Raw genomic sequence first — 18,941 nt, 5'->3', positions numbered from 1 at the left:
CAGGGTAGTCAACAATTTGGAAGGAGTTAAGAGAACACTAACAAAAAATATTAAGAAGTTGGAATGAGCAATGTTCTGTATGAGGAAAGAGTAAAAGAACTAAGTTGGCTGGCTGACATATTCTGGCTGACGTATTCTGGCTGACTATCTGGGAAAGTTTCACAGTAGCGACATCTGTTAGTCTATAGACATGATTTTCAATAATCAGGGAAACTCTTTCTAAAACTGTTGTTCGTAAGGTTGGACTAGCTCTGGTCCTGGGTTGCTCCACAGCAAAAGCACTCAGGTGACTTAAAGCCAGACAGGTCATTGGGAGCTGAAACTTCATTTTACTACACTGATGAACTGGTGAAGGCTTGTGATCCTGTGATTGCTCCTGCCCTAAGTCCTTGCCTTCCCAGCTGGTACTTCTAAGTGAGAGTGGAAGACCTGCTGTCATGGCTGTGTGATGCAGAAAAAGGCAGAGGACTTTATTTCATTGCAGTAGTGTCATCAACAGATGAGGAATTTGGAAAAAAAATCTTTAAAAGACTAGTATTTGAAGGATTAAACCCATTAAATGGGAAGGAAGGAGGTCTTTAGCTTGAGAACAAAATTGGACAGCCCAGTATTAAAGGACTGAAAGACTAGTGATACCATACAGACCTGACAGCATATTTTGTGTCTTTCTATTCCTCTAGAAGGGAAAGACTGTTTCTTGATCAGAAACTCTTTAAGTGTTTTAGTAGCAAGGGGAACTGAGGCTTGAAATTATAACACAGGTTTCCCTATGGTATAGCAAGGCAGGGTGAGGCCTTAGATCTGAAGGGGGAACAGCCACACTTGGTGCTGAAGAGTAAGAATACTTTACACTTTCCCTTTGGGAATGGTGGAAGCCCTGTTCAAGTGAGTCATTTTAAATTTAGACTGAATGAACTATGGGGAACAATCCAGCATTGGCAAAAGAAAGAACGTAATGACCTAATACTGTAAAGATTGTCTGTCTCTGCTTCCTGTAGATCTATGAAATGTCTGACTTTTGCAGGGTTTGATTCCAATGTGACCACCAAGAAAAGAGAATGAGAAAAGTTTTCTTGGTGTGGATGTAATGTTCCCATGTTCCTTTATGGCAGTCCTAATCCAAATTATCTGAAATTCTTGAGCACAAAGCCTTCAGGTTTAGCTGGGGCAGGTTGCAAACTGCTGAGTCCTGTAAACATCCTCATAGCTGCAAAAGGCACCAGGGTTCTTAAGCTTTTATTTGAATAGGCTTTAGCTATTATTAAAATAACCTTCAAGTGTTGACTCAAAATCCCTTCACACTTTGCTAAAATTGTCCTGAAATTTTCTGTCATTCTCAGTAATATGTTTCATTTTCCATTCTACATGCTGTACTTAGTGTTGTAAGAATTTCTCCCTCTTCTACCTGCTGTTTATTTAAAAAAATGCTTGTGCCATTTTCCTAAAACAAAAAAGTAAATTGAAATTTTCCCTTTGATCATTTTCTCTGTCCGTATTAAAAAGTATACTGCATTTAAAGCTGCCTTTTGTCCATTGTTGTTTAAATGACAAGTCCAGATCAGGTGCTTTAAAAGTTTGCAGTTACAAATGGAAATGTCTTTAACTATTTATAATCATCTCTGTTTAAATTGTCTTCACATGTAGAAGCAAGGTAAGTGAGGCACAGAAAACTGTGTCTTGCTAAAAAGTCAGTGTTTTTGTGAAAGGACACATTCTTATCAAGGACTGAGAAAGTCTCTTTTTCCCCACCCCCCCTTCTGCATATGAAATATTTACTTGTTAGGCAGTATCAGGAATACCCATTTTCCATAGTGCTGTACCAGCCCAACCCGTCAATGTGCTGGTTAATTAAGTGTGACCTAAACCAACTTGACTTGAGCTCTACATTAAATGCACAAAACCCATTTGAGCTGACCAGCAGCAGAAGTGGTACTCAGAGAAATTGAAAAGGATTTCTCCCAAATGCTTTCTACTTACTTGCAGCACTCAAGTAATGGCTGAAGATTAGCATATGACATGACAGATTACATTAAGTCATGTCTTTCCAGTGCTTTATGACAGCACTATCACATTAGCTTCTTAGCACTGGCACATCGAGGCATGCAAATGTTTTCAGACCCTCTTATTCAAATCTACAAGCTGACATGGCAGCCTTGATATGATTATTAGTCATTTGAGAGACTTTAATTCACGTCATCAGATAACAGGTTCTGCTAAAAGGTTAGAGAAACTGTCTGCTTTTAATGAAGCCCTCAAAAAAGACCCTCAAAAACCTCACTGCTCACAGAGAGCCTGATTTGACTTTATTGACAAGATCCCCCTAAGAATGAACTTGAGTTGAATAAGTAAGCAGGCATCTAGAATGAAAAAAACAGACTCCATTTAAAAATTAGACTGAAATGGGTTGAAGTCCTATCTTTCTGCCTCCCATTTTCTTTTTCTTGTTTTATCCTAGCTTTAAAGACAAGGTGCTCTGTCTGGAAAATATTTTCAGCATATGATGTTGGATTGGGAAAGGTGGGGCGAGGAGTGATCAGATACCTTAGTGGCAGACTTTCATTGTTATACTGAGTGGAGGGTCACTGCAGCTTACCACAAAGGGTTAACTGATGGTATGCTGTCATAAAGAGCTGTGCAGCAGGGTTACAAATTCTGTTTGTGCTCTTTTAGTCTGCATCTATCAACATGACTTCATATTCAGGTATTATTTTATGTTAAATCATGGTGAATCTGCATTCCAGTGGAAATACGTTGTTTGTTTGTCACTCATAGATCAGTGGCAGTTGGCACAGGCTTTGGTCTGTTTCAGATGGAGGGGTTAGTCAGGTGAGAGGTGGTGTTCTTCCTGGGCAGTTACAAAGGGAAGGAGACCTTGACTGTTAAAAGGGACACTTGTTGCTACAGCAGTGACTTTTCTTTGCAGAAGACGTGGGAAAACAGTGCTGTTCCCAGCCAGCACTGACCTCAGGCCAAAGATATGTGTCACAAAATTGCAGAGAAATGAATCGCAGTTCTTAAAATCCTTGTGGCATCAGTCTCGTGGTGGTGTCTGCATCAGTAGAGCCTATGTCAATATAGTACTGCCCAGACTACACCAGACTTCCAGAAAAGTATCTGTGTCTCTATACTGGGTGCTCATTGCAGGCTTTTGTTACCTGATCCCCTCCTCCTTGCCTGAGGAGGCTGGAGCTTGCTTGTAGACTTCATAAAGCACCTAGTTTAGAGACCACTTTGCTTATGCTTCAGACTTTCTCTGGAGCCTTGCTTGATTTGCCTCTCAGCAATATGTTAACTTGGAAAGTGGTAGAGAAATGTACTTGGGTTCAAAGACATCATGTGTTTAAGCTCATTGTTGCAGTTAACTTTTTGTTCTTTAAAAAGGCAATTCAGACTCCCCTAGTACAGGACTCACACTTTGGTTATTAGGGCATACGTAGTCTGAGTTTGACAAGCCATTGACTGCAGCCAGTTCACCTCAGTGTAAAAGACCTGGTTTGTATCACCTTTCATGTTGCCTCTCAATGTCACCCCTATATAGCACACATGCTCCAGTAACTCTGGTTTTGTTTCTTCTGAATATAAATGTGCCAGATGCAAACCAGCTATGTGCTCTGTATAGTCTCACTAAATCCTCCCATCTTCATTACCTTTGCCACTCCTGGGCTCAGTGGCCCTCTTAGATCCAATCAACCTACTCTGTTTTTTTTTGGTTGTTTTTTTTTTTTTAACTGAGCAAAATTGCTGTAAATACTACTAGTCTAATCTGGCTTCATCCCATTTCCTAGGGGTAAATTGACAGGGTGAACAAGGTAGTGGAGCACCAGCTCCCTTTTTACCGCTCCTACCCTCTTTCTTAAGAGCTTTTCTGTCCTTAACCACAGCATCTCATTACAAGACTCTTCTTCTGTGCTTTGCCAGCATGGACCAACCTTCTTTGGTGTCTGCTTCACTGATTCTTCATCTCCTCTCACATCCATCTTAAAATACATCTTTCGGCTTTGCTTATGCTTGTTAATTTCTCTCTCTCATTGGATTTATGATCAAGTGCTTTAATTTATTAATCATACAATGTCTTTGTAAATGTCTTATGTAACCTAAACCATGATTTTATATAACTTTGTGCAGTGTTTTGGACCACAGTTTGTATGAAGGCTACTATACAGAGTAGTTAATGTGCTTTCTAACCAAATTTTTGCATGTTTTTTTTCTCTGAAACAGTAACAAAAAAATCCTCATTATATTATGTTATGTCATTGTTCATAAATTAATTTGCAAGACTGAAATGAAATATTTAGATTTCAGGCTTGCGAACTTTTCCATGTGAGTTCTCCCACCGAGCTTGAAGGAGATTGAGAAGACTTAGGCCTATTTATGGGACACTAGCATCTGGCAATACAGGCAAATGGAAACAGAGGGGTTTAGAGCAGCACTCAGGTGCACCATTGAAGCTTCCTACCTATGGCAAGAATAAAGGGATGCAAAATTACAGTCAAAGACAGGATGTAACTGTAGCAATAGTTGTTCCTCATCACAGGTTAAATGTATGGGCTCTCTTACTACAGATTATCCTTGAAATTGTAAGCCAGATTAAGTAAAACAAATGAACAAAAAAGGGTCAATATCCATACGTATTTATGTCAATAGTATGTATTAGTAAAGATGAAAATACATAATTGCTGTGAGACCTCATAGCATAGGGAAAATTGCTCCCAAACATGATCCTCATGTTTGGCATGAACTAGCCTGGCTGAAGGTGGTTTCTTTTAAATCATCCATCATTTCACTGTCGCTAGGTACTTGCTGTGAAAAGGAAGCTCTATGCATCTTCCTCCTGCAGCCCTACTGGCAGCAGAAACCTTAAGCAATCTTTTACTGCACTGGGTGTTGATAGCCCATCTCTTGGTTTCAGCACCACCATCCCTCTGCTGGTGCATGTGTTGGTGCAGGCACAAGCCTCAAGTTCTTGGTCTGTGCAGTCTGGCGCAATCCCAAACCCAAAATGGCTCCATCCTGCTTTATGGGTCGATTTCAGTAGCAGAGGGAAATAATGGGAAATGGCTTTTAAACTGGAGGTTCCAGTTGCTGTGCCTTCAGCTCCAGTTCCAGGAGGGTTTAGCATAGCTGCTGACCGTATTAGGACATGTCTGACCTGCTTGCACCTCTTCTGTAGACATATTCCTGATCCTCATTTGCCTTTTCAGAAACACATCAAGTAGAAGACTGGGATTAGAGAAACACACATTATTTTAAAAGCCCCGCTGAGTGTCTGAAATTTTGCAGATAGTTCTGTACTTGCAGTTATTTTCCATCTTGTAGTTTAGTACAAGCTAGAAAATCCATATCGCTTTGCTCCCCTCTGCTTATTTCTTCTGCAAGGAATACATGTTAATCAATAAAGAATCTATCCCCCCTTTTCATTACTTCTAGCCTCCTGCCATGCTCATATTCTCTTATACATGTTATGAACAATTCCAGTGTCTCAAAATTATTTTAAATGTAGTTTAGGCTAGGATGCTGGAGAGTGACAAATGCCAGTGAGTTGAGAGGGTTTGTTCACCGGAGGCTGCAATCTCTTGCGACAGCTAACTATGGCTGTAATCTTCATTTGCACTCTCCCAGTCCAGTAACAGATTGCATTTCCCTCACCCTTTCTCTCTCTCTGTGTTATTAATTCTTCACCTTTAAAAAGATTAATACCTTTCAAGAAATGGACTTGTGTGCTGATTCAACTATTCTGAGTGCTAATATATGGAGCCCGCAGCACTGAGAACAGCAGTTTGATATCCACCACCTGATGGACCTTGATATACAGCCACTGTTATCTCAAGTTTTCATGGTTTGTGAGGCTTAACACTTACCGTACTTGTGTACAAAGGTGCTGCTAGTGGGAATGAAGCAATTGCTTTAGGAGTTAAGAGGACTTACAGGATAGTTTTAAATTAATCCTACCTGGTAGTTGTACATTTCAATGTTGAAGGGCTGACCTCGGTACCTGGATTTCTTGTCAACAAAAAAGCTTTCAGTGACCTACCTGGGGATCAACACAAATATAAGGTGTGATAAAAGGGAATGACTGAGGTAAGTGGCAGAAACAGCAGGAATCACTGAAATTTGGCCTGTACCAGAACAGATGATGATGTTGACTTCACGAGGTATCAGTTCTTTCTCATTATATTATGCTCTTGCTGATACAGAAGTATTTCAAGTTGTCTGCCACTGAAGTCTTCTCATCTTTAAAAGCTGGCATTCAAATGTCCTTTAGCAATCTAGCAGTCATAAAAGTAATAATTGTCATTACTACTGGTACTTAAATTAATATAAAGTAATGTTTTTGTTAAAAAACAACTTTGTGCTGCTGTTATATTAATTTTCATGCCTTGACTGGTCTTGTGTTCTTCAGACTTACTATTTTCTAATCATTTAATAATTATAGAAGTCAAAAAAGTTATGCAACTAAAATGTGAAACGAGCAGCTGGCATTTCAGGAAACAGCTTACTAGCACAGGGCAGTTCCAGGAGCGTTTTAAGGGAATATAAAGAACCCAAACTATTGCAACTTCTGAGCAATTGTATTTTTTTCCTTTGGCATATTCCACCTTGTCACCATCATGGACTGTCTTACACATGCATCTTTCTCTCATTTTAGTCTAACTGTCCTTCATAAATCAGTTCAGAGGCCTTCTCTGAATTAGTATACATGACTTTCAGCTCCATCCCACCAGACATGAAAAAATGTGTTTTTAACTAGCTGACCCTTAATATGATATGTATTTTTTTACCACCCAGTTTCATGCTATGTAAAGCTGTCTGAGCTTTAAACAAGCTTCTCAGCTTATTGGACTCACCAAGTGCTGGACAACCATGGGTTATATATTTCTGATACTGAACTACCTCAGATATCCCAACAAATGTTGCGTTCTGAAGTACAAATATACTACATACTTAGCTGGTGGATGTGGTACCTAAACTGCTCTTTAACTGTCCCTTTAAAATATACATTTAAATCCTGGGCTGTGCATGACTGAATTTGATTTAGCACTTGGTCTTAAACCACAATTCAGTTTTAAAGTGAGCCAGTAATTGGGTTTTCCTCATGGTGGCAGAGGATCTCAGAATGAAGTTGCTTTGACAAATATTGTGGGCATTATATTTTTATAGCATGAAACCTTACCCTGTTGTCACTGAAGTCAAGGGTATCCATTGATTTTACTGAAGATTGGAAGCAGCCCCACAGCCAACAGGACTTTAAGACACAGCTTAGCAGAAATAATTCCTTGGGCAGGTGGCATTGTCCAAAATACTCTTGGCAAAAGAAGCTGATTTAGAAAACCGTTCAGCACTTTTTCTTGGTGATGTAGTATGACATGTTTGACAAATGGGTGTGCTATTAGATGAAGCTTGTATGACCCAGAGTTGAAATTAACTGTAGACCTTAGAAATAAACCAATATTGATACATCTCTAGGGAGAAAATATTGCCATATTAATGGTGGGCATTCATCTTTTGCATTTCTGTGAATATATCAGTGCATGCATATACACCCACAGAATGTGGGCAGTCACATGCATGTACATGCTATACTTCTATTCTGTTGGGAAGATATCATCTTCAGGTCAGTAGAGGGGGTACTTACCTTTACAAGGCACTTGTCCATGCCCCTGCTTTTCATCTTCTAGTATTTCTTGAAAGCTGTTGTCTTTAACACTCCTTACGGTGCTACCTGTGTAGTAAAGGTTTCAAAAGAAATTGCATTGTGATGGTAGGAGCTGCATTCTGCTCTGTGCGGCTCTTTGTATGGAAACACAGTAGAAAGTTTATCTGAGGCAGTCAGATCTGTTTTATAGGATATGCCGTCCTTTGCTTTTGCTTGGCATACCTCTGAAGCCAGCACGTGCAAAGGGCTCTTGGTAATGTCTTCCCGCAGTTGTAAAGGAGGCTCAGCAGCAGTACTCATGGCAGTGAGGATGCCTGGGCACCACCATGGCTGAGCATTTTTAATGGCACCTAGCAGCCTATGTTCTATAAGATAAACTGAAAATACTAGGAAGAAAAAATATCTCATTCCTGGGTTGTTTAGGGGGTAGGTTTTGGGGGGTTTGTGTAACAAACATCGTTTAGTTGCTCTGTCATATTTGCTTTATTAAGCCTTATTTTGGGATGTTTATGTAATAGCATCCATGTAGTGTTTTAAAGGGAGGTGTTTGACAAATTAAAAAAAATATATTTTTTCGCATTTATTCTTGTCCTGGTTTCAGCTGGGATAGAGTTAATTTTCTTCTTAGTAGCTGGTGCAGTGCTGTTTCTAGATTTGGTGTGAGAGCAATGTTGATAGGACAGATGTTTTTGGTCGTTGCTGGGTGATGTTTATACTCAGTCAAGGACTTTTCTGTTTCCTGGGCCCTGCCAGCGAGAGGGCTGGAGGTGCACGGGAAACTGGGAGGGGACAACAGCCAGGACAGGTGACTCAAACTAGCCAAAGAGGTATTCCATACCATATGACATCATGCTGAGTATATAAAGTGGGGGAAAAAGGAGGAAGGTGAGGACATCCGGCATTATGGCATTTGTCTTCCCAAGTAACCATTAGGCCTGATGGAGCCCTGCTGTCCTGGGGATGGCCGAACACCTGCCTGCTGCTGGCAAATAGTGAAGGAATTCCTTGGTCTGCTTTGCTTGCATGCACAGCTTTTGCTTTACTTATTAAGTTGTTCTTATCTCAGCCCTCAAGTTTTACATTCCTTTCTGATTCTCCTCCCCATCCCTTTGGGTGAGGGGGGAGGGAGTGAGCGGCTGCGTGGTGCTTGGCTGCCGGCCAGGGTTAAACCATGACAATTCTCAAGATGATGTAAAAGATGTGTGGTTTAAAATGACCCTGGAATTCTGAGTGACAATTTCTGATTGAAGGTGATCCATTAGAATAGAACAGGCAGTCACAGTGGAAATCCTCATCTCATGATGCTAAAATTTTACACAAGTTCAAAAGCAAACAGGGGAAGATCAGAATCGGAGGTGGGGAATCTGTCAAGGGTTATTCTATACAACTCCAGTGCTTCTGTGTCTGCTGGGGAAGTATTCTGGAGAGATGTCACTACGTGCTTATCTGTTTGTGTGTTTTTCAGTGTCTGTTGGACATTGTCAGAGTCAGGATACTTGACTAGATGGATCTCTTATCTGACATTCTATTCTTAAATACTTCCAAAAGAAAGAAGTCTGGAGAAATAAACTTATTTTATGAAAATATTTAATAATTTCTTTGTTCTTGCCCTCAATGCCAGAATGATGGCAAGATAGACTCCTGTCTGCTAGGCTATGTCTATCCACAGGGTTCTTGGAAAAGCTAAATGATGATTGTATTAGAAATATGATTTTTGGAATTGATAAATTATATCCAGGCCCTAATTGGGGCCTAATACCTACCCATACCAGCATACCATATTGCTGGTATGGATAGATATATTGCTTTATTTCAATAGTAATCATAAGCAAAGAGAGCTATTAGAGCTCTGAGACGATAGATGGCATTTTCTGTTAAAACTAAGCAGAAGATGGTCAGTGTGGTTATCTAATGACAGGGCCATTTGTTCACATCTAAGGAACTGCTGGTTTAACTCCATCCCATTCCCTTCTAGGCACAATGTACCGGTGAAATTCTAAGGAGACACCACTGTAACCCCTGGGAAGAAGAAAGGGTTAATCCTCTACTGCTCAGGGAGAGTCCTGAATGCATTTGTACAACAACGGTGGATAATAGACCAAAACAGCATCCTGTCAGGTAGGTGCACCTCTCAATTAGGTGGAAGGGTCCAAAGGAGACGTGGGTCCCTGTCCACGTACTTAAGACAGAAGACACCTGCCATGACCTTCAGCTATAGATTCTTCTCATGTTCGTAGGCCCAGAGAAGGACAGATACTAGAGGGACAAACTCACAGGGAACTAGCAAATGGGTGTAATCTGGGCAGTAAAGAAAGAGTACTGTAGAAGAGAGGAAGAAGGACTTGCTGCTGGGAAAGGCTGAAATACTCCACTAAACATGACTTAGAGGCCACAGCAGAAGGGAACACCTTTCTTCCCATTGTAGCAACTCCCAAGTGTTTAGTAGCAGTTCATTCAGTTCATGATAAAAATCAGGAGATTTGAGGTAACACATTTTACAAGGCTTGTTAGAACTTGACAAAAAAGAAAAAAAAAGTTGGCCTCTAGCACAGCATGTTGCCAGCTGAAAGAAACAAGTGTGAGAGAAAGATGGGAATTAGAGCTCCTTGGAGAGGAGCATCTCAAGGGGTTTGCAGATACCAGGTCTCGGTCGAGAAGGACCGTGGAGAGACAAAAAGAGATTCTCTGACAGCTACAAACCAGGTGCTCTAGGAGGATGAAAGTCTGAAGAACATGCTGATGCCTGCAAGGTCTGGCTGGAGAACACAATCAGCGTAGCTGATAGTAGATGCCTGCTGAGATAAAAAGTATGGAGAAATTCACATAAAGAGCATATTTAAAATCTGCTGTGTAACAGTTAGCATGTTTTAATGCCTGTTTTTTTTAACCACAGGCAAACTTTAAACTGAGCTGGTTCTTACTGGTTTTTGTCATTTTTTCATGGTTGTTAGCAGTCTGCATTGGCACTCTATAAATTGTAGCTGGATTCTGGGTAAACAATGCTTCTGTCTCTAAGCCTGCTAAACCCTTTAACTTCATAAATATTAGCATCCATCTTGCTGCTTCTCCTGCTCCCACTAGCCTGTGTTTGCATATGTGTAACACCACACACTCACCAACATACACTACCTCAAAAGTGATTCAGCCCAGTAATTGTATCCTGAGGCATATAGCTGAACACTCACCTCACAAAAACGCCGTTCTAGTAAAGTGAGCTAGTGTGTATTGTATTCAATCAATCCTCTTCAGAAGACTTAATGCACTTAGAGCAAAATGTTACCCTGCTTTGTTGAAACTCTGTGTGTATTTATAAAAGTATCTGAGTAATGGTTTTGAGAGGTCCTTCAATATATTCATTGGGAAAAATGACAAAATTTTGGAGGAAAAGTAGTTGCATTTCTATATATGCAAATGAAACTTTTTAAGATTTGAGGTTTTAAAAAAATCTGTAAATTATTCAACCCATTCCAATGACAAGTATGTACACTTACGTGAGTGATGTATGATATAATGGGAAACTTAGCTGTAACAATGCTGGTAGTTTTTCACAAGAAGGTTTCATTAGAGTGCTCATTTGAGACTGAAGACAAACCTGGGTCAAGAAACACGTTAAGTTTCTGGTAGGTAGTTCTTCAGAAATTCTGTCCATTCAGAATACACAGTATATAGCATAATACTCAAGCTTGGCTTAAGGCTCCATACGATTTGCAAAACAAATAAAGTTTGACCATAAATGTTATGATAGTTTTATAGTTCTGTTTTTGTAGGAACATTAACTTGCCAATCTGTTCCATACATGCTTCTGTACCCCATAGGTGTAATTCACTTATAAATATATATGAAACCAGCTCTGTATGTGCAAGTTTCTTACAAGGTGTTTTTATTCACTAGGTATCAAAGGTTTTTATGAAGGAAGTTAAGTATGATCATTGTCTCTACTTTGCGGGTGGGGAACTGAAACTAAGGAGGGCTTGGTTTGCTGAAGACCTAAAAGTAGTTCTCAACACTGAGTGGTGGTTTTCCGAAAAGCTTTTGGCAGTATATGACAAACTTTATCTGCTGAACATTTGTGCTCTGGTCTCTCAAAAACTTTGTTAAAAGTGTGGTATTACCCCAGAAAACTCCTGTCTATATGGGAACAGATCTGTGAAGTGTTAGGTGGGTTGATGTTATTTTGTTGAAGCTCAGTTGGAGGTTTTGTAGTGAAGTTAGGGGTGGAAGGCAAACTCCTGGTTTTCATCTGAAGATATTTACATCAGTCCTCAGCAGAGGAGAGTCAACTGGAAAAGATAAAATAATAAAAAATATAAATATTTTTAGATTCTGGACTTATTGTAAACCTTAACGCAAAATGAGAACCCTGCACTGTAGTTTCCTTACTTGCTGAACAATATGTGTGTTGCCTAATATACATGCAGACCAGAAGTGTATACATGTATGCACATAGATGCAAGTGTGTGTATAAAATATACACATGCCTCCATGCACATACTTTATATTTTATGGTTAATCCTTTCCTTTCTTTCTTTTTAGCAAATCATAACCCATGTTTCCCCCTTCTTTTCTTGGGCTTCAGTTTTACTTTCGTGGCCATGGGTTTTGCTTTTACAGCATTTTCTATAGTGCCAACTGCAGTTAAATGTCTGTTTGAAAAGCTTAATTGAGGCTAGCAAAAAAATCTTCATTACTTTTCCAAAATAATTCTTACTATCACTTTTTATTATTTAAGTCTGATTAGTATCGAACTGTTGAACCTGCAGCATCTGTGACAATAAGAATAAAAAACCCGCAGATTTTGTCGGCCCTTCAGAACAGTCACAGTTTGTTCTGATGAGATCCCATCCATGAGTTATGAGTTTAGTCTCTTAGTGAGTAGTCTGTAGCTTTCACACAGATATGTAAAGATGATGGGCTGGACTAACAAACTGGGTCTCAAGGCAGCATCTGCAGGATAGGTGGAAATGACTGCTCTAAGTCACATTTTCTTGCGTGTTTTAAAGTTGATCCACATCTACTTGAATTGTTACTTATTAAGCTAAGATCACCAGGTGAAATGATCTTCACAGAAATCACTGGCTGGCAGAACATTTTCTGGAATACAACCCTTGCCCTGATTCACAGCCCTGAAGAATGTAAGAGAGGTAGGCTTAGAGGTAATAAAACCTTCAAACTCTTGGCTGTGGTGAAGAAATTTCCCTTTCCCACTGTGGCAGTTCTCTAGCTACTCTGTGTTACTCAAGCCAGCTGAAAAGCTGCATGGAATATTGTATGTTAGAGTACATTATGCTCTTGAGAAAGTTATCTTCTAGCTGAAATCCAAAACAAAGGGACATTCTAGTCATGAAATTGTGTACCAAGTGTATGTGCACAAATCTTCATAACAAGTAGCAAATGGGGGAATTAGTCATAAAAATCCAGTTTACCAATAACGGAGTTTGTGCCTGTAAACTCTTGAGCACTACTTTGAAAATGGCCACTATAATAAAAAAGGGAGTAATCAGATTGGATAGGAGCATTGGTAATCCGTTTTTCTAGTAAGCTTTGGTAAGAAATGTTTCTGCTTTTGTTCACTGTATAAGAGGACATTATGGTATTGATACAGTCCTGTTCATAGCAAAGGGTTACACTCATTTGTGTCTAGTTCCTCTGTGTCTTCATTCAGAAAAAATGTAAAAAGCAGAACATTACAGCAGCGGAAAGCATGAGGACACTCAAAATTCTGGCAGTTCATCTTTAGTAATTAATTTCAATTATAGCCTTTTTTGCTTAATTTCTTGTAAGTGTCTGGCTGACTTTCCATCCTTTCATGAGCTCTATGGGTGAAGAATATATGATAGGCAGGCTGGGTACAGGTAAATAGAAAAGATGGGGTGTTCCCCATGGATCAATGTTCTCTGTGGAAGTGTTTATTTTACTCATTTTAGTATCAAGGATTTGTTAATGTGGATCTGAGGATAATCAGTTTGGGCAGAAGTTAGTGGGGGGAAGAAAAGTAGATTTTAAATGTCAAGTTATATTTATGGAAAATGCAGCTTAGATTACATGTAATTGACAGTGTCCTTTAGATTGACAAGTGAGATATAAAAGATTATTGAAAATAAGATGATTCTGTTTAAGGCGTTTCTTTAATGGTTTGGATCGCAGTTTAAAAATAGAAAGCCTGTGCATGTGCTTCTGCTTGCTAGGGTACTGCAAACTTGATTTCTGAGGTTGCTGACAGCTTCTGAAAGATTTAGGAACTGTCAGCAGGAAACATTCCCATAGAATCTGTACTGTGAACTTTTTCTGGAAAAACAGCATCATTTAGCAGGTAATATATCTGCAATAAAAATACAGTTATGCAATAATGGCTCATTAATATGGTAAATCATAACATGGTCTTTTCTATTCAATTTAAAAAGGAACTTGTGGAAAGAAATAAGTTCCTACTCAGTTAGTTGGTGAACTTGGCTATTTTTGTATGTTGTTGGCTTTTAATGTTTGAAGTAACTATTTGATTTGTATGGGAGATAACATTTAGTCCTGACATTTTATTTCTGTATAAAAAGATGTCCATTTGGGCTTACATTAGTACAATAGGAATTTTTCCTCTTTTCTCTTTTTTTTCTTTTCTTTTTTCTTTCTTTTCTTTTTTCTTTTTTCTTTTTTTTCTTTTTTCTTTTTTTTCTTTTTTCTTTTTTTTCTTTTTTCTTTTTTCTTTTTTCTTTTTTTTCTTTTTTCTTTTTTTCTTTTTTCTTTTTTCTTTTTTCTTTTTTCTTTTTTCTTTTTTCTTTTTTCTTTTTTCTTTTTTCTTTTTTCTTTTTTCTTTTTTCTTTTTTTTTTCTTTTTTCTTTTTTCTTTTTTCTTTTCTTTTTTTTCTTTTTTTTCTTTTTTTTCTTTTTTTTCTTTTTTTTTTCTTTTTTCTTTCTTTTTTTTCTTTTTTCTTTCTTTTTTCTTTTTTCATACGCTAGGAACTGCTGGAGTACTTTGTTTGGTATGTTACTGCTAATTTATCCTGTATGTCTTTACGATCTTGTCAGTGCCTCATGTCTTCCGTAGTTTTTCTAATCTAAAATAATCCCAGTGAAATCCTTTGATTGTCTGTTTGGACCTGATCCACTCCTAAAGCAGGAATGTAATGGGCTTTATGGCACTTACTTGGAAGTAATTTATCCAACAGAGTGAATATAGATACTTGTTTTAATAAGAATATGTTTTATGGTAAGTGGGGACGGCTATTTAATTAGCCAAAGGGAAAGTAGTTCATGATACAATCTGTTCCAATCATCTTGGACATTAAACAAAAAGTCAGACAAAGTTATTTATGTACATGCACTTTATTTGCAGTTGTTTTGTATAACCTTTTGGTAGAACTTTACAGCGCTATTTGGATAAAAAAAGTGGATATGTATTTCTTAAAAAAAATGTAAACAGGAGTTTCACGTATTGCTGTCAGTGCTTCAAGTGCATATATATTAAAGCAGTTGACAGTGGCAGCAGTGCTCAGTTTATCCGGGATAATACGCTCTTTCGACATTTGGTGGTTTACATCTTTCTGGTGTTGAAGGCTGATATAGGATGCTATAAAAGCATTACACTCTTCTTCTTTCTAATGTGGATTTTTTTTTCTATTGCCTTGAGCTGCCTACTGCATGGATAAATAAGATGTATTTCTGAAGCATAAGGATTCCCATGCCGTGCTGTAGAAGCTCTTAGGATTTTAGGAGGGATTAGAGCAGTATTTGGAAACTAAATGGGGACATGCTTCCTTCAGTTCTTCTAATTGTATTGATTACTGGACATTTACATGATTATTTGTGTTATAATTTGCTATTAGTAGGAAATGTAGTTATAAACCTATAAACAGAAAAGCAATGAAGGAACAATGTGCAGACTTTAAAGCTTTCTGTTATTAATAATTATGAAATACTTAGTTGTCAAAATGTACTAACTACAATGCTTCATTTTCCTGCAAAATTCTTTAAGGGACTAATTCAAAACCTGTCTGATTTAAAAACTCCTGTGGACCTCAGTGGTCTTGGGATCATGCCTCAAGGAAGGAAGAAAGTCTCATTTATCCAAACAAAGTTTGAACTAATTGCATACAACAGGGCACGGTTGAAAGGTCTCTCTGAATGGGCTCGAAGTGTTTGCCTTAACATTATCAGTAGCTATAACAGGTTTTTTCAGTTGGCAGTTTCTCTTCCCTGACCACCATTTTGTCTGTAGAAAATCTTCCAAGGTCTTTTCACTCAAGCAGATCACCAGGATGTCCTGAATAACTTGATTTCATATGCAGTTTGTCACTTCACAGCATCCTATCCAGCATTTTGTGTAGGACATTGTGCTGAATAGCTACAGTATTTTCTCAGCGTTATGATAAGATACAGATATCAAACATACTCATTCAAGAGGAATGCCTGCGGCAATAGGAGTGAAGTCCTAAGGCTAAGTTTATTTAGAGCAAAGAAAAATATCAAAATTAAGGAAAGGCTGTTCTTGCGGCTGCAGTTTCCAACTCGTTTTACAGTAAGTTGGAAGAGTTTTTGATATAAGACAGCAGGTAGTGTGTGCTGATAGTTTCCTTCCTCCTCCCAAATATGTAACACCAGCTGGTTTACGTGACCCTGCTTGTTCCCACGAAGTCAGTGGTAAAACTGGGATATTAAGCAAATTCAGCGCATGTACAAACACAAGTTATGACATAGCCTGGAAGCCCTAGAGCCAACAGACTCATGGCTTCTTCTTTGTCACTGCAGGAAGTTGGAAGTGAGCGACTATTGGAAGTTGTATGGGTATCTTGAACAGGTCATTTTATTCAGCCACATGATGCAAATAAAAGCATCATGGTAAAAGGGAGAGATGTTTTATGTGGGTCACGTTACCATGCATTTCCATATTAAATCAATTTAGCAACTCAGTTTTGACAAATCACTGGTAGGTTACTCACCAGTATCACAGGCTTGATGCTGTGTCCAGTCCTAGCATGATACCAAATGTTAACAGACAGTTCGAGCTCTGCTGAAAATTACATTTTTAAAATGAAAGCAAAAAATTAAAACAGCTTTTTATTATATACAAATAGTAACTGCCCCAAACCCCAGGGGAAAACCTGTCTGAACTTCCTAGACCTGATTGTCTAAGGCCCGTTTTCTGGAAGGTGCTAATTGACTCCTAAGGGATGCCAAATGCTCTCAAATCCCATTGAATTCGATGAACTCCAATTGATGTATTTCAGTGAATTCCTGATGAAGTCAGCCCTCTGAGCACTACAGACTCAAGAGCTCTCAGCAGTATTCAGGATCATGTCCTACATGGACAAACAAAACAATGTTAGTACAGTGTCTTGGATGACAACCAGGGAGGTTAATAAATCAAGAACATCAATTAGGAATTGTGTAGCTGCACTGCTCATTTATGCCTTCATTCTTTGGAGACAGATGCATCTTTAACTTTGTGTACTGTGAGTAGTCCCATTGATTTAGCTATAGGGAGCTATTCAGTGTCTACAACTGAATATGCACCTAATTCCGTGCAGGGCTAATGCCTGAGGGGTTTAATCCCAGCAGATTTAAGAGCAGGGATGGGACAGTTGACAAGCTGTCTGCTGTTCTCCCATCAGCTAGACAGCTGAGCTTCCTCAGGAGCTGCTCCGCAGAGGCAGCTTGGCTGTGTAAGCAGGGGTTAGAGCACGTGCAGGCACGTGGTAATGTCAGTGGCAACCCCAGGGTTCAAAGTGCCCTTCCTTAGCAGAGCTCTGAGATGGAACAATGTTTCCAGGGTAGATATGGACCCTTAAAAAACATACAAGAAACACTTTTTTGCCTCTCTCTGGAGCTTTTGGGACTTAAAACTACTTACCCCATGTTGGCAAACTTAGCTTTTCAACCTCCCTATGGAGTTGATCATCACATTATATTGGCAACACTTATCTATTACTGACATGCAACCACCTTTGCAGTGAAATGCAGTAGCTATTTCAAAGTGTCATTGTACACTCATGAGAAATGACAGGCATACTTTAATGACCACAGATCATCAGATCCTTAGACTTGCATCGTGCACAAAAGGCCTTCAGATCCCCTAACACCTGGATCCAATACTGAATAAGAAGGAAGAACATTATCTATAGCATCACTAAGCTTTTCCTGCAGTGGTAAGCTTGCTTGGAGGTCTCCTTTCCAAATACTAACCAGCCCAACCCGTCTTAGCTTTTAAGATCACAGCACAAGGTGGTATGGCTGCAGGCCATAACTCTAATGAAAACCTGGTACAGTGGGTAGATTGTTCCTGGATCTCATTATAGGCAATTGTTCCACTAGTTCTGCTGTTTTCAATTCCTAAACCTAATATTTACCTCTGAGCATTCAAAGTTATTTTGAATTTTATCTTGACAAATCACTAAGGGGTCTATTCTTCTTTCAATGCATGCATTTAAGTCTCATTAATGTTCATATGAGTTATGTGCAGAGCTCAGCTCCAGCAGGTTTTTCCAGCAGGGCCTGAGTCTCAGCCCTTATATGGTCTTTCAAAGTTCCTTATGCTTCTGTACAAACATAAAATTTTTCTGCCTGAATGGAGCAGAACAGTGCTTCCTCCCACCCTCTGCCGTGACCTTCTGGTCTGCTACACAGATCAGGCCTGCACTGCAGTGCTGAGGAGTCTGCCCCCTTTTTTCCCCCATTTCCAGCCGTGCTTACGTATGCATACTGGGAATCCTGAGGGCCTGATTTAGCAAAGAACTCATTCAGGCTCAGCATTACAGAAGCCTTGTGCAAGCTTTTACTGTAAGGAAACTGTTGGTGTATTTTGTACTGAATTAAGCTCTAAATTATGCCTAACGTTCAGTTAACTGGAAAGGAAAACAAGCCTGGGCGAGTTGCACACCATTTTGACATTCCATGAGCTCTCTAGCGGTCCTTCAGTTATGTTTCCTGAAGATGCTTTTGCTTTTTTCTTCATACTCTTGACCAAGCGTTATGTATCCTGGACTGAGCCCGTGATATCTAGAAATAAACAAACCCTAAAGGAATTAATTTTTAGACACAGGAACCCAAAGGTTTAAGAGGATGACTGTTGTTCATGCTATATTAGCTACTGTAGCAGGAGTTGAAAGACTTAGCGTAAAGGTTTTGGAAAATTATAATTTCCTGGGGCTTCTACACCAACACTGTGGTACAGTGCAGGTTACTTTATCAAGCACTGACTGAAGCAATCTCAAAAGAAAATGCTGGAAATAGAAGGACCCATTTCAAAACTTAAAAATGCCTCTGCAGGGCAAGGTGCATTCTCCTCTGCCTGGTGAAAG

At 39.1% G+C, this 18,941-nt stretch overlaps 1 long non-coding RNA gene across 4 annotated transcripts in view; it reads left to right on the top strand.

Moving 5' to 3' along the window:
• LOC130156777 (uncharacterized) overlaps nt 1–18,941 on the top strand; it is a 520,457-nt gene that overhangs the window by 265,694 nt on the left and 235,822 nt on the right. For all 4 annotated transcript variants that reach the window (XR_008824606.1, XR_008824605.1, XR_008824603.1 and 1 more), the window contains one exon: nt 9,630–9,772. This is a non-coding gene — a long non-coding RNA (uncharacterized LOC130156777). The remainder of the gene's footprint in view (nt 1–9,629; nt 9,773–18,941) is intronic.

Source organism: Falco biarmicus, chromosome 11 (genome assembly GCF_023638135.1).
Source record: "Falco biarmicus isolate bFalBia1 chromosome 11, bFalBia1.pri, whole genome shotgun sequence".
NCBI lineage: Eukaryota > Metazoa > Chordata > Aves > Falconiformes > Falconidae > Falco > Falco biarmicus.
The sequence above is the reverse complement of the archived record's forward strand: the minus strand, read 5'-3'. Positions and strand labels throughout refer to the sequence as shown.